The following is a 14,939-nucleotide window of genomic DNA, read 5'->3' on the forward strand; positions in this document are numbered from 1 at the left end:
GCCAAAACCAACAATATGGAGTTCAATAGGGAGAAATGTGAGGTACTGCACCTCGATAGAAAAAATGAAATGCACAGGTGGGGGACACTTGGCTTGACAACAGTACCTGTGAAAGGGATCTGGGAGTCTTAGGCGACCACAAGCTGAATATGAGTCAACAGTGTGATGTGGCAGCTAAGAATGCCAATGCAATTCTGGGCTGCATCAATAGGAGTATAGTGTCTAGATCAAGTGAAGGAATGCTACCACACTATTCTGGTTGGTTGGTCAGACCACACCTGAAATACTGTGTCCAGTTGAAGAAGGATATTGTCAATTTGGAGCATGTCCAGAGGAGGGTGACCAAAATGTAAAAGGTCTGGAATTCAAGCCCTATGAGGAGAGACTTAGGGAGCTGGATTTGTTTAATCTAGAGAAGAGAAGATAAAGGAGTGACATGATAGCCATGTTTAAATATTTGATGGGATGTCATGTTGAAGAGGGAGCAAGCTTGTTTTCTGCTGTTCTAGAGACTAGGATGCAGAATAATGGATTCAAACTATAGGAAAAGAGATTCCACCTGGGCGTGGTAATCCAGTCAGGGAAAAAGGGAGGCATACTATGTTTAGGGCACCGTTTCCAGCCCCTTCCCCTTTTCGGGGTGAGCATAGTGGATCCTAAAAAGGGCTGCTCAGTCATGGATACAGCTGCTGAGCTACTCAACGGCCTCATTCCTTGAGTCAGAACGACTGACCGGCCATGTGTCGGTTCATGACTAGGGGCTTCACATTCCTGCCACAGTAGCCATTTAGTGATGGCCATGGGGGGAGGGTTTGGGGGGGTTGGGTTTGGTTTTTGGAAGACGCCTGTGCGTGAATTTGTTTTATGTGTGTAGATTAGTGCACGCTGACCAACACACAGTCTTCGCAGTAGGGCTCTGTTCTGATGGCATGAGTAGTCACGACAAACTGGTGGATCCTATCTGCTGCAGCCTTCATCCGCCTTCAGAGCCGTTGTAACATACTGCTTGTTATCACCCGCCTGTTCTGCCGTTGAGGACTTCTTGGATCATTCTTTGTCTAACTCCTTCCCTGTTATGTACTAAGCTTGGATCCTAGAACAATAGGCAAGTAGGATCCTAGAATGCAAGAACTGATTGGCTTGCAGGAAAAGACCATTCAGGCTCCAGGAGGGAAGCAGAATCAGCTAGTCAGACGGGACTCATTGTGTGAATAATGTATATAAAAGCCTGAGGTTTGGGGGGGAATTCAATCACTGTTTTACAAGCTGCAATAAAGAGCATGAAATCACTACAGGACTCTGAGCATATTTAATTTTCTTTGACCTTACCACCTTGGGTGACCCTGCTGGGAGTACGAGATTCCCAATGGCTTCACTCACAAGGGTCATAGGAATGTGCAAGCCCACTCACCATGACAAGTGAGAGAACTGAGATAGATTGCACTGAGCCCTGGTTCTCATTAGACAAAGCGTTCCACCAAAAAGGCTCTGGCTCTGGTTGAGGACAGCTGGATATGTTTTGGGCCAGGGACCTCCAGCAGGTTGCTGTTAGATGAGTGTCACACTCATGGGGGGTGTATTGGAAGATAATTCCCACAGATAAGAAAGGTCACAGACTGTTTAGGGCTTTAAAGATTAGCACCAAAACATTGAACCTGATTCGATACTCCACCTGGAGCCAATCCAGCTGATGAACAACCAACTGAATGTGGGCTCTCCACAAAGTCCAAGTAAGAACTCATGCATCTGCATTTTAGACCATTTGGAGTTTCTGGAGCAGTCTCAAGGGTAGCCCTGCATATCTATCTCTCTCACTCTCACTCTCTCTATCACATTTATACCCTGCACTCCCCGGCTCAGGTGTACAGCAAGTTAAAGTAGTCTAGTCTGCAGGTGACTACTGCATGGATCACCATGGCTAGGTTGGAAAGGGACAGGTACGGTACCAATCTCCTAACCTGACATAGATTGAAAAAATTCCAGTTTGGCTACATTTGTGACCAATGCCTCCATAGAGACAGAAGCATCCAGGATCACACCGGGACTCCTGATAGCGGCTACAGGTGACTATTCCGCCCCATTAAGAGCTAGGAGCTGGCAAACCAAACTGAAATTATTCTGGCCCAGCCATTGGACGCCCATCTTTAATGGATAGAGATTCAGCCGACTCCGTTTCCTCCATCCCAGCACACCCACCTAAAAATTGGCCAATATATCCAGGGTAGCATCTGGCAGTAGATCCATGATGTTTGTGGTCAGATCTGTGGTTATGTACAAGATATTTGAATAAAGGGTGAATTTGGGGTTCCCCAATGCAAAAAGTGTGATGATCCATGAGGATCCATGCTTCAAAACCACGTTTTTGAGCCATGGAGTGGCCAGGAAGCTGTGGATCCGTGTTTTTTGTGGTGCAGGCTGTGCCCATGGCCATGATGTGTGATTTGACGGTGAGTTTGGGTTGGCAAATGGAAAATGCGTGAGGATCCATAAGGATCCATGCTTTGAAATCACGTTTTTGGGCCACGGTATGGCCAGGAACCCGTGTATCCGAGTTTTTTGTGGTGCAAGCTGTGTCCCATGGCATGAAGTGTGATTTGACAGTGATTTAGGGGTGGCCCAGTGCAAAAAGTGTGAGGATCCACGAGGATCCGTGCTTCAAAACTACATTTTTGGGCTATGGTGTCGCCAGGAAGCCATGGATCCGTGATTTTTGTGGTGCAGGCTGTGCCCATGGCCATGATGTGTGATTTGACGGTGAGTTTGGGCTGATCTAGTGCAAAAAGCATGAGGATCCATGAGGATCCGTGGTTCAAAACCATGTTTTTGGGCCACGGTATGACCAGGAAGCCGTGGATCCGTGATTTTTGTGGTGGATTCTGTGCCCCTGGCCATGATGCTTGATCTGATGGTGATTTTGGGCTGGTCTTGTGCAAAAATCAACAGGATCCATGAGGATCCATGCTTCGGAACCACGTTTTTGGGCCACGGTATGGCCAGGCAGGCGTGGATCCGAGTTTTTTGTGGTGTAGGCTGTGCCCCTTGGTATGATATCTCATTTGACAGTGGGTTTGGGTTGGCCCAATGCAAAAAGCGTGAGGATCCATGAGGATCCGTGCTTCAAAACCACGTTTTTGGGCCACGGTATGGCCAGGAAGCCGTGGATCCTATTTTTTTGTGGTGCAAGTTGTATCCCTGGCCATGATGTGTGATTTGACGGTGAGTTTGGGGTGGCCCGATGCAAAAAGCGTGAGGATCCATGAGGATCCGTGCTTCAAAACCATATTTTTGGGCCACAGTATGACCAGGAAGCCATGGATCCATGATTTTTGTGGTGCAGGCTGTGCCCCTGGACATGATGTGTGATTTAACGGTGTGTTTGGGTTGGCCCAATGCAAAAAGCGTGAGGATCCATGAGGATCCGTGCTTCGGAACCACGTTTTTGGGCCTTGGAGTGGCCAGGAAGCCGTGGATCCGAGTTTTTTGTGGTGTAAGCTATGCCCCTGGACATGATGTGTGATTTGACAGTGGGTTTGGGTTGGCCCAATGCAAAAAGCGTGAGGATCCATGAGGATCCATGCTTCAAAACCACGTTTTTGGGCCACGGTATGGCCAGGAAGCCGTGGATCCTATTTTTTTGTGGTGCAAGTTGTATCCCTGGCCATGGTGTGTGATTTGACGGTGAATTTGGGCTGATCTAGTGCAAAAAGCGTGAGGATCCATGAGGATCCGTGCTTCAAAACCATATTTTTGGGCCACAGTATGACCAGGAAGCCATGGATCCATGATTTTTGTGGTGCAGGCTGTGCCCCTGGACATGATGTGTGATTTAACGGTGTGTTTGGGTTGGCCCAATGCAAAAAGCGTGAGGATCCATGAGGATCCGTGCTTTAAAACCACGTTTTTGGGCCATGGAGTGGCCAGGCAGGCGTGGATCTGATTTTTTTGTGGTGCAGGCTGTGCCCCTGGGAATGATGTGTGATTTGACGGTGAGTTTGGGGTGGCCCAATGCAAAAAGTGTGAGGATCCATGAGGATCCGTGCTTTGGAACCACGTTTTTGGGCCATGGAGTGGCCAGGAAGCCGTGGATCCGAGTTTTTTGTGGTGCAGGCAGTGCCCCTGAACATGATGTGTGATTTGACGGTGAGTTTGGGGTGGCCCAATGCAAAAAGCGTGAGGATCCATGAGGATCCGTGCTTCAAAACCACGTTTTTGGGCCACGGTATGGTCAGTAAGCCGTGGATCCGTGATTTTTGTGGTGCAGGCTGTGCCCCTGGACATGATGTGTGATTTGACGGTGAGTTTGGGTTGGCCCAATGCAAAATGCGTGAGGATCCATGAGGATCCGTGCTTCAAAACCACGTTTTTGGGCCACGGTATGGCCAGGAAGCCATGGATCCGAGTTTTTTGTGGTGCAGGCTGTGGCCCTGGACATGATGTGTGATTTGCCAGTGAGTTTGGGTTGGCCGAATGCAAAAAGAGTGAGGATCCATGAGGATCCGTGCTTTAAAACCACGTTTTTGGGCCATGGAGTGGCCAGGCAGGCGTGGATCTGAGTTTTTTGTGGTGCAGGCTGTGCCCCTGGGAATGATGTGTGATTTGACGGTGAGTTTGGGGTGGCCCAATGCAAAAAGTGTGAGGATCCATGAGGATCCGTGCTTTGGAACCACGTTTTTGGGCCATGGAGTGGCCAGGAAGCCGTGGATCCGAGTTTTTTGTGGTGCAGGCAGTGCCCCTGAACATGATGTGTGATTTGACGGTGAGTTTGGGGTGGCCCAATGCAAAAAGCGTGAGGATCCATGAGGATCCGTGCTTCAAAACCACGTTTTTGGGCCACGGTATGGTCAGTAAGCCGTGGATCCGTGATTTTTGTGGTGCAGGCTGTGCCCCTGGACATGATGTGTGATTTGACGGTGAGTTTGGGGTGGCCCGATGCAAAAAGCGTGAGGATCCATGAGGATCCGTGCTTCAAAACCACGTTTTTGGGCCATGGTATGGTCAGGAAGCCATGGATCCGTGATTTTTATGGTGCAGGCTGTGCCTCTGGACATGATGTGTGATTTGACGGTGAGTTTGGGGTGGCCCGATGCAAAAAGCCTGAGGATCCATGAGGATCTGTGCTTCGGAACCATGTTTTTGGGCCACGGTTTCACCAGGAAGTCGTGGATCTGTGATTTTTGTGTTGCATGCTGTGCCCATGGCCATGATGTTTGATCTGATGGTGACTTTGGGCTGATCTAGTGCAAAAAGTGTGAGGATTCATGAGGATCCGTGCTTCGGAACCACGTTTTTGGGCCAGGGCTTGGCCAGGCAGGTGTGGATCCGAATTTTTTGTGGTGTAGGCTGTGCCCCTTACTATGATATGTGATTTGACGGTGAGTTTGGGTTGGCCCGATGCAGAAAGCGTGTGGATCCATGAAGATCCGTTCTTGAAAACCACGTTTTTGGGCCACGGTTTCGCCAGGAAGCCGTGGATCCGTGATTTTTGTGGTGGATGCTGTGCCCATGGCCATGATCTTTGATCTGATGGTGACTTTGGGCTGATCTAGTGGAAAAATCATGAGGATCCATGAGGATCCGTGTTTTTTAACCATGTTTTTGCGCCCCTGCGCCCCCCCCGAAACAGTGGATGCGTGATTTTTTTGATGCTTTCTACAGAGTAAGACATGGTCTACAATATCATGGTGGTTTTATTTAATTTGAATGAAAAAATCATATGAATTCATGAGGATCCGTGTAGATCCGCCTTTTACCTTTTTCCGTTACAGTGCATTGTACATAGAAACTAAAACAAAACACCCATGTAGACTGTCTTGTGCTGGAGTGTTCATTTTTTACACAGTTCCCTTTCTACGTGTTTGGCTCCTCCAGACTGGTGCTTGTTTGTTTGTTTGTTGCAAATTTTGCATATTCTGCAACATGTCATTGGTGCTATAGCAGTGTGTTAGTGGTGAATGGTTAGTGGATTTATATTCCTCTTTATTAGTTGTTCTTGAATGCTTCCCCGAGACCTTAATGATTATCTGTGGTTTTTTTTCAAATGATGTTTTAGGTTTTAGCGGTGTGCATCACCTTGATACCTTATAATACAGTGGTATAGAAATACTTTTGTAAGTAAAATAAATAAAAAGAACTTGCCTGCATTGTTGCTATCTAGAGGGTTATTCTTGGGCTATAGCACAGCAAAAGCAGAACCAAACAACAACCACCTTGTAACATTTGTAGCATAAAACACTGCAGGATTTCAGCAGAAGGTTATGTGGAAAGAATGCAGACTGCCCCTAGGCTTTTTGCAGGTGCAAACAACATTGAGAGCAGGGTGATGCTTACTGCCCCAATACCACCATGAGAGCAAATAATCATGAACACACAATAAAAAGGGCATTTGGAGAGACCCCTACATTGGTGCTAAAGTGATAAATGCAAAGAAAGCTGAGCATGCACGTGACTGGGGAGAAATGAAGTGTGACAAAGGTGGCTGTTACCTTTCTGTAGATAACATCAAATGAATGGGACAGGCCTTCATATTTTCCTGACTAGAAATGCTAAGACAGCAACTGCCTGGCAGTTCTGAATAAGATTCTCCAAGTCTCCATGGGCTACATGCATCTGCCATGATACTCTCCCACTTGCCCCTTCCCGTCAGCATTGCAAACAAATCTGTAGTGCTAAAAGAGTGAAGCCTGGTGCATTGCAGTTTTGGGGCTAACTGGAAAGCTCCCATTTCCAAACTTCAAGGCCCCGTGTGCAGTATGCTACATGGTCTATGTGCCACCACAATCTAGATGCTTCTGTTGTCTCTGCTGAGACAGCTGGTGTAAATCAGGAGACGCTGGGCATAACAAAAAAAAATACCTGGTGCAACTTTGTATTGCTTTATGCTTTTTTTGAAAAGCTTGCAGCCCCCCCCCTTTTTTTTCAAGTGGCTGATTTTATATTTACATCAACAGAATTGTTGAGTGCTGCTGTGGTCAGAATGCCATCTGTGAGCCACTGGATGTATTTCGTCTTTAATAACATTGCAAACTAAGTTTAGCCAATTTTGAACCTGATTTGAATGGAACATGAATTTTCCTTGACATTGGAAATATCACCATGATTACCTCTCCCTTCAATAAACAAGGATTCTTGTCCTCTTCAAATAACTCAAGCTTTTGACAAAAACAAATGTTGACCACAGGTTTCATACAACTTTAACTTAATGGTGGATTTTGGCTCAGCACAACTGCGTAATATTCCAGATCTGTGGGTAACAGTGACTAGTCTAATAAAGAAAGTGGTTAAATGTAGTCATCAGCCTGTGAGTTGGGAAGGACTTGGAAACAGTGAGCGATAAACCAGTCGGGATGTTTTGCAGACAGCTTTTTCCAATACATTTTTCCTTTTCTATAATATTTGCCTCACATAATAAGATAACTCAAACCATCTGCACTGACTACTTCACTTCCACTGATTTGCAACTGTTCCAGTTACCGTATTTTTTGCACCATAACACTCACTTTTTTCCTCCTAGAAAGTAAGGGGAAATGTCTGTGCGTGTTATGGAGGAAATGCCTACGGATGGCATGCCTACGGATTTTCCTCCTCTAAAAACTATGTGCGTGTTATGGTCGGGTGCGTGTTATAGAGCGAAAAATACGGTACATTATTCCCCAGTGTGCACTTCATGCTACAAAAATGGCTGCAGTTCCCCATTCGATCTATGCTGTAATGAGGGATGAGTCTACACAAGCATGCATACCACTTGGCCACTGCAATGGCAAGTTTGTGTGTATATAAAACATTGCAAACTATTATGGAATCAGTTTTGATGAAGTGGGTATTAAAATGTTTTAAGGAAACCTTTTAAAAATACGACATGCCCTTTTAAAAATATGACATGCCCAGTTTACTGACACCAATGCCCTACCTCTGTATTCAAGGTATATACAGTGGTACCTCGGGTTAAGTACTTAATTCATTCCAGAGGTCCGTTCTTAACCTGAAGCTGTTCTTAACCTGAAGCACCACTTTAGCTAATGGAGACTCCTGCTGCTGCCGCGCCGCCAGAGCACGATTTCTGTTCTCATCCTGAAGCAAAGTTCTTAACCCAAGATACTATTTCTGGGTTAGTGGAGTCTGTAACCTGAAGCGTCTGTAACCTGAGGTACCACTGTATACATTTTTAGTTTAAATGGGAGGCAGGAATATACATAAAAGCTCTACCTTTTTCCAACATCCCAGTGTATGCCAGCTCCATGGCAGATGTCCTACATTCAGTGCCAAGGTCTGCACTTGAATGCCTTCCCCAGATTAGGAACCGTGGGGAAGTTTAGGGAAGGACCACAACTCAGTGGAAGAGCATCCATATTGCATGCAGAAGGTCCCAGATTCATTCTCCAGCATCTCCAGGCAGGGCTGAGAAAGATTCCCATCTAAAGCTCTGCCAGTCAGTGTAGACAATATTGAACTGGACAGTCCAATGGTCTGACTCATGATATCGCAGCTTCTTATGCTAGGTTTCCAATTGGAGGGAAGCATTCAGTTGAACATGGTTACCCTAAACGCTCAGAAGACAAACGTGAAGCCAACATACTCAGGACTTGCATACCATCTCCCTCCTCTCTTCAAGTCCACATGTGTTTCTCCAAATACATGAATGTATACAGAAGTCAGAACAGGTTTCACCACAGCTTGCAGACAACAACTGGGTGCAATAAGTTCCTGTTGAAAGAGAAACTCATTCGCCACTGGAGATAACATATGCAGAGCTGGACATGTTGTTTTATTTGGTTTCCCATGCAGCAACCTGTTCCAGATACTTACAAAAAAAAACAAAAAAAAACAACTGTGTGCATGCAGCTTTTATATTGGCTCCCTCCCATGTTCCTAAACTGGGGTGCTCAAGTCTTGTAGACAACATAGGATAAAATCTTGCTTTGTTTCCCATTGTACCTCAACCCAAAACCTGAGTGAGGCAAATGTGCTTGTCGAGTCCTAACATGCACCATGTAGTATGAAAAATTTAATTAGTCCAAGAATGTGCTTGTGTGATGTTTCAGACCTGCTGAGCGGTGCGCTTGTAAACGTGCCATGATGCCTAATGTTCTTTTTTCTCAAAGCAGTAGAGCTCAGCATGCAGATTCCAAAAAGAAAGAAAAGGGAGTTTGTCATTCATGTATAGCTTCAGTACAAAGCTTTACAGCAGTGGGTGTGTTCATCGCCTCAGCAGTGCTCTGATTCCACCTTGGAATTAGCTCTTTCATAAAAAAACAAAAAAAACAAAACCTACATAAAACAAACCATAACATCCCATGATTTTGACATCCAGTCCTTATGACTAGGAGAAAATGGACATCTCAACTTCCTTGTCCAATTGACTATTTAGGTGCTAGTAGCAAGCAAAATACTGTAGTACATTTCTGTGGTGTTAAAATCTAGGCCTCTGGTTCGAACTCCATTAAAGTTTTGGAAACTTTGCAGAATATTTTTTTTCAGAAGCTATTCTCTCTACCATCAGGAATGTCAGCAGCTCTTCTTTGTAAAGAATCCAGGTGGCCAACAATTAAGGCAAGAACAGATTGCGCTCAGTTAAAGTATATTAAAAGAATTTCTACTAAGCCAATTGAGCATTTTCCTGTGCTGTGCTATATGGAATTGGATCATAACCAGCTCTGGAAAGCAGCTTGTCAGGGTGCTTTAGACAAGTATTATTTTCCAGAACTGTGGTCTGCATTGACCAAAAAGAAGTGTCAAATAAATGATTGGCTCTTCTGGATAGAATCCAGAAGGGACCTGCAACCAATGAGAAATGCCCAATTTCCCCCTTGGTATTCACTCCTGAGAACAGAGCAAATTATCTGGCCAAACTCTCACCAATTTCCTTAAGAAATGCCTTTATTTAACTGCGTTTCCAAGTGAGGCCCACTCTAGTCTTGGATGGCTGCTGTTACAAGGTCCCATACGCAGACAGACTTTGTATTTGTGGCCAACCTCAGCTGGAAGACATCACTCATTATCTGCTAGCCTGCCGCTTATATACCCAAGAGATTGCTTTCTGAAACCTTTGTTCACAGAAACACATAGGTACACTATAAATGGTTTGATTTCTTTTAAGTGACTATAATAGCTTTGTAACACAGTAGCCCTCTGTCCACTGGCTGCAAAAAAAATAACTAAAAAGGAAAAAGGAGTTGGATAAAATTGCAACAAATTGTTTTGGTAATTCAGAGGCTTTATCTGAAATCAGGCTAGATTTAAACTTGTTGGTGTCTCTGGTATCTTCTCTCTCTTTCATCATGGATGTTGGCTTATTTTTTGATGTATGTTCTGTATTATTTTATTAATACTATTGTTACAAGTTTGTCATAGCTAGAACAATAAACTTATGAACGTGTTACTTGTTAAATTAAAATTTTAGTTACAGAATGGTTGTAGTAAATACTTTGCAATACCAAACATTTGGAGTCCTTGTCAGTTGCACACTTCAAAACTGTCTTCACATTTAATCCAGTTCAAAGTTCTGTTTAAACTGGTTGCTACGCAATTCGTCGACCTAAGAAGAGCCCTGCTGGATCAAACCAAAGGCCCATCTAGTCTAGAATTGTCTTCCTGCATTGGTCCAACCAGAAGGGGGGATGGAATGGAGTGTGCTGTAAAAGGGCATGTTTGTCTGTCAACCTAAACATTCAACACAGCAGCAATTCATTGAAATTCCCACTTGTTTGCTGTTATTGTGAAATATAATGTATCTCATCCTTCAAACACACACACACACACACACAGAGAGAGAGAGAGAGAGAGAGAGAGAGAGAGAGAGAGAGAAATTTATCCAGGCTCAAATCCTGCCCCCCTCTCCAATCAGCTACGAAGCCCACTAGGTGGTCCCAAACCAGTCAATTATCTCTCAGCTCAACCTACCTCACAGGGTTGTTGTGAGGTTAAAATGAGGCTGAGGGGAAGAGAAGAATGCAGGTCTTAAATAGAAATACTTGCAAAATAATAGTTAGGCTAAGGATCTGAATATGTGAAATTATAAAACAATATGTTTAAAGTTAAGATGAAAAGAGATAAAGATGTTAAGAGGATTAAGTACCGTATTTTTTGCACCATAACACTCACTTTTTTCCTCCTAGAAAATAAGGGGAAATGTCTGTGCGTGTTATGGAGGAAATGCCTACGGGTGGCATGCCTACGGATTTTCCTCCTCTAAAAACTACGTGCGTGTTATGGTCGGGTGCGTGTTATAGAGCGAAAAATACGGTAAATTTTATGAGATATTATTTTGGAAAACCGTTACAATGATACATAATGAAATTCAGTCAAGGGAATCTGAGGAAGTCATTTAACTATGATATTAATATTGGATCAAGTTCAGTTATGTTTGTTTGTTTGTCTAAAAATGTGGGAAACTACCGTATTTTTCGCTCTATAAGACGCACCAGGCCATAAGACGCACCTAGTTTTTGGAGGAGGAAACAAGAAAAAAAATATTCTGAATCTTAGAAGGCAGAACAACAAGATGGATCGCTACGCAGTGAAAGCAGCGATCCCTCTTGCTGTTCTGGCTTCTGGAATAGCTGCGCAGCCTGCATTCGCTCCATAAGACGCACACACATCTCCCCTTACTTTTATAGGAGGGAAAAAGTGAGTCTTATAGAGCAAAAAATACGGTAATAAAATTTTTGAAAAAAAGAGAAGCATGCAGGTCAACTTATTTTTGTTGTTGTTATTATTATTTATGAGATTTATATACAATCCTTCATCCGAGGATCACATGGCAGTTCACATTATATATAAAAAAATACATACAGTAATATAATTACAAACAATACCCCCCACAACTTAAAATGCCATAGATTGTTTAATTAGTAAAAGGCCTAGGTGAAGAGGGATGTTTTCATCTGGCACCTAAAGATATGTGATGAACTTAAATTCCTTGGAAGAAAGTGGGACAGGAATATGAATATACTAAAACTGCACCAAACATTTTATTTCAGGCTTCCCCAACCTTCGGCCCTCCAGATGTTTTGGGACTACAACTCCCATCACCCCTGACCACTGGTCCTGTTAGCTAGGGATGATGGGAGTTGTAGTCTCAAAACATCTGGGGGGCCGAGTATGCAGGAGTTTGCCAATGTCTGTTTTATTTCGTATAGATGCTCAGTATATATACAATATATACACAAGTAGTTCTAATAGCCTATGCTATTATAATTTGGTTTAAATCAAAGTATAAATGTAAGTTGCTTAAAGGTTTCATTACATTCAAGAGGTATATGATTCAAGGACTTGAAAACAGACTCTGTATGCTCTGTTGGTACCCAGTAAAATCATAATAAAAGCATAATCTATAAAAATATATTTTAAATAAATATTTCTGTCAGGTGCAATGGGTCAGTGTACCTGGGGTCAGAATCACCTTCCCCTACCACCCCTTTAAAGAACAGAAACAGATCACAGATGCTGAAATTCTGCCCCTACATGTATATGTGGAGGCATCTTGTAATGTGTCAGGTATTTTAATCAAGTCATTCAGGTGAAAAAGGTGATGAAAAGAACAGCCTTCACCAATCTGGCAACCTTCAGATGTTTTGGACTACAATTCCCATCAACCACAGCCAGCTGGAGCTAGGGCTGATGGGAGTTGTGGTCCAAAACATATGTCAAGCACCAGGCTGGTATAATATAAGGCTTGAATAATTGAAAGCAGCAAATACCATCCCATGCATTCCTTTTTATACCTGAAATGTATGATAAACAAAATCAATGTATTGCATAAACGTGGTAAAACAATTAAATAAATGCCAGCAAGCAGCATTTTCAAAGTTATGACAGCCTAGAACAGGGGTCTGCAACCTTTAAGACAAAAAGAGCCACTTGGACCCGTTTCCGAAGAAAAAACAACAACTGGGAGCCGCAAAACCATTGCGACATTTAAAACAAATATATCTCCGGAGCCACGATCTGACAGTGGGCGGGAAGGTGACGTCGGGACGGTGCGTGACTAACGCACGCACTGCCCCCATGCAACGTCACAGCCAGTACACCGCCCGCCACAGTGAGGAGTGTCGGGGCGCACAATGCGCCTCCTCCCCTCGCTAGTATCCGCCCCGGAGCCGCAGCAAAGATGTAAAAGAGCCACATGCGGCTCCGTAGCCATGGGTTGCAGACCCCTGGCCTAGAATAAACATCTGTGAAAAGTACACCTTTGATGGTTAATCTGCATAATTTAATCTCAAATTGGCATCCCTATTCCGGCTTCAAAATTCTGAATGCGTTTCCAGACAGTCACTATTTTGGAGTGTGATTCAACTGTATGTCGGCAAATTCAGGTATATGGAGCCGTTGGGGCTCTTGCTCAATAAACTTGCTTCCTCAAAAGAACGGACCTTTTGCAATAAGGCAAACAGTGGATAAATGCACTGGAAAGTGTGGAATGAAACTTGCTTTGACATAGCCTCCCCACAAACAAATAAGAATGACTGCACACACAACTTCAGCCTGTAATGCTGAAAAAGGAAAATCTCTTCACAACTTTGCAAGCTGAAGGTTATAAACCACTTCTGTAAGGAGGAAAGGAAATCTTTTCCTGTAATATTCTGCGAAAGCCCAGCTAACAAAATTGTTCTAAGCTTTCTGTTGTCAAAAAGGATTTACAGAAGTGTGATTTAGGATTTACTTACCTCTTTTTCCTCCAATCAAAAAGCAAAAACGGTGCCCCTGATCTGACAGCGTCCTTCACTCCTTGCCTTTTCCTCCTGTGTACAGTATGTGGATCCCTTTCCCCCTGGATCACATGAAAGTGTTCTATTAATGTGAATTGGCTTAGGTTTGAGAACACTATGCTGGATAGCCGTGAAGTGTAAGGAATCTGACCCCGGGAGCTCAAAGCTACAACACGTCAGTTCTCTGCAGGAATCCCCCGTTACTGGATGGGAAAATAGCATAAAAGGAAATGCACTCCACATGAACACACCCTCCCAGGTGCTGTAAACTAAATGCAGAATGTTTTATTCCTTGGTTTATTACTAAATGCAATATTTATATATTATGCCAGTACAGCCCTTTGGGATTTTAACTCTGTGTATTTTTGGTTTCAACTTTAAAACACACATACTTAGATGCATAATACCTCTCTGCTTGCTCACTGGATAAAATTAGGACCAGGCTCGAATTGAAGCCCACACAGAAACTTGAAGGCTCCGATCCTAGCTGAGAGCAAAGTCCCAGTGAATGGGACGTATTTCAAAATTTACATGCACAGGATTTGGCTGGGATCCTGTCCAGCCCTGCCCCCCACATTCTCTTCTACAGGAGGATCAGCAAATGCAATTCCTAAATGATTAACAGCACTACTATTTCAACACTCCTTTTTCCCCAGAGAAGGCATTACTCTAAAATAAAAATAAAAGGTAGAAGCCATATTTTTTTACAGTATTTATTTGTGAGGACTGGGGTTGCCTGTGTAGAGTCTAGCTTCTCAGCTATTGCAAAGAGACAGGTGGCTGCATTTAACCCTTTCCTTGCAGTTTTCTTGTTTAAAAATAATGCTCCCACTCAAACCTGCTGCCTGCCTGTCCCACACGGTTGCACTTCCACAACTGCCGTGCTGCCTTCGTTCCATTAGAGGGCATCCAAGAGGTCTTGCTTTCTCAGAGTTCACAGGCTGAGGTTTTGTCTTAGCCTCTTAACCAGGAAGACTCTGGCCTTATCTGTCAAGGGGGAAATATCAGAGAGCTCACAGTGAAAATAACTTTAAAGCAGGGATGAAGAAGTGTTGTCCTCTGAGCATTGTTTGACTACAGTTCCCATGAGCCCTCTCCACTGGCTATGCTGGCTGAGGATGATGGCAACTGGAATCCAATAACATTTGAAGGGCCTCACCAGTTCCTCATCCCTGCTGTCAGGCTGCATTCACCTCTGTTCGTAGCACATACATGTAGTTTTTTTGCAACATAGAA

The 14,939-nt window shown here is 44.0% G+C and overlaps 1 protein-coding gene across 26 annotated transcripts in view; it reads right to left on the reverse strand.

Annotated features, from left to right (window-relative positions):
* The window catches only part of TACC2 (transforming acidic coiled-coil containing protein 2), a 172,682-nt gene extending 158,774 nt beyond the window's left edge, over positions 1 to 13,908 (reverse strand). For 4 of the 26 annotated variants that reach the window (XM_083506061.1, XM_083506053.1, XM_083506084.1 and 1 more), the window contains exons 1-2: positions 13,662 to 13,838; positions 8,588 to 8,700 (exon numbers count right to left, since the gene is read on the reverse strand). The gene's annotated coding sequence lies outside the window, so the exon portion shown is untranslated. Of the gene's footprint in view, positions 1 to 8,587; positions 8,701 to 13,661 lie in introns of all 26 variants that reach the window. The other 22 variants (XM_083506055.1, XM_083506087.1, XM_083506052.1 and 19 more) reach the window with 10 other exon arrangements.
* Positions 13,909 to 14,939: the final 1,031 nt, after the last annotated feature.

The sequence above is a fragment of the Podarcis liolepis genome (genome assembly GCF_965112155.1).
Source record: "Podarcis liolepis genome assembly, chromosome: 5".
NCBI classification, from domain to species: domain Eukaryota; kingdom Metazoa; phylum Chordata; class Lepidosauria; order Squamata; family Lacertidae; genus Podarcis; species Podarcis liolepis.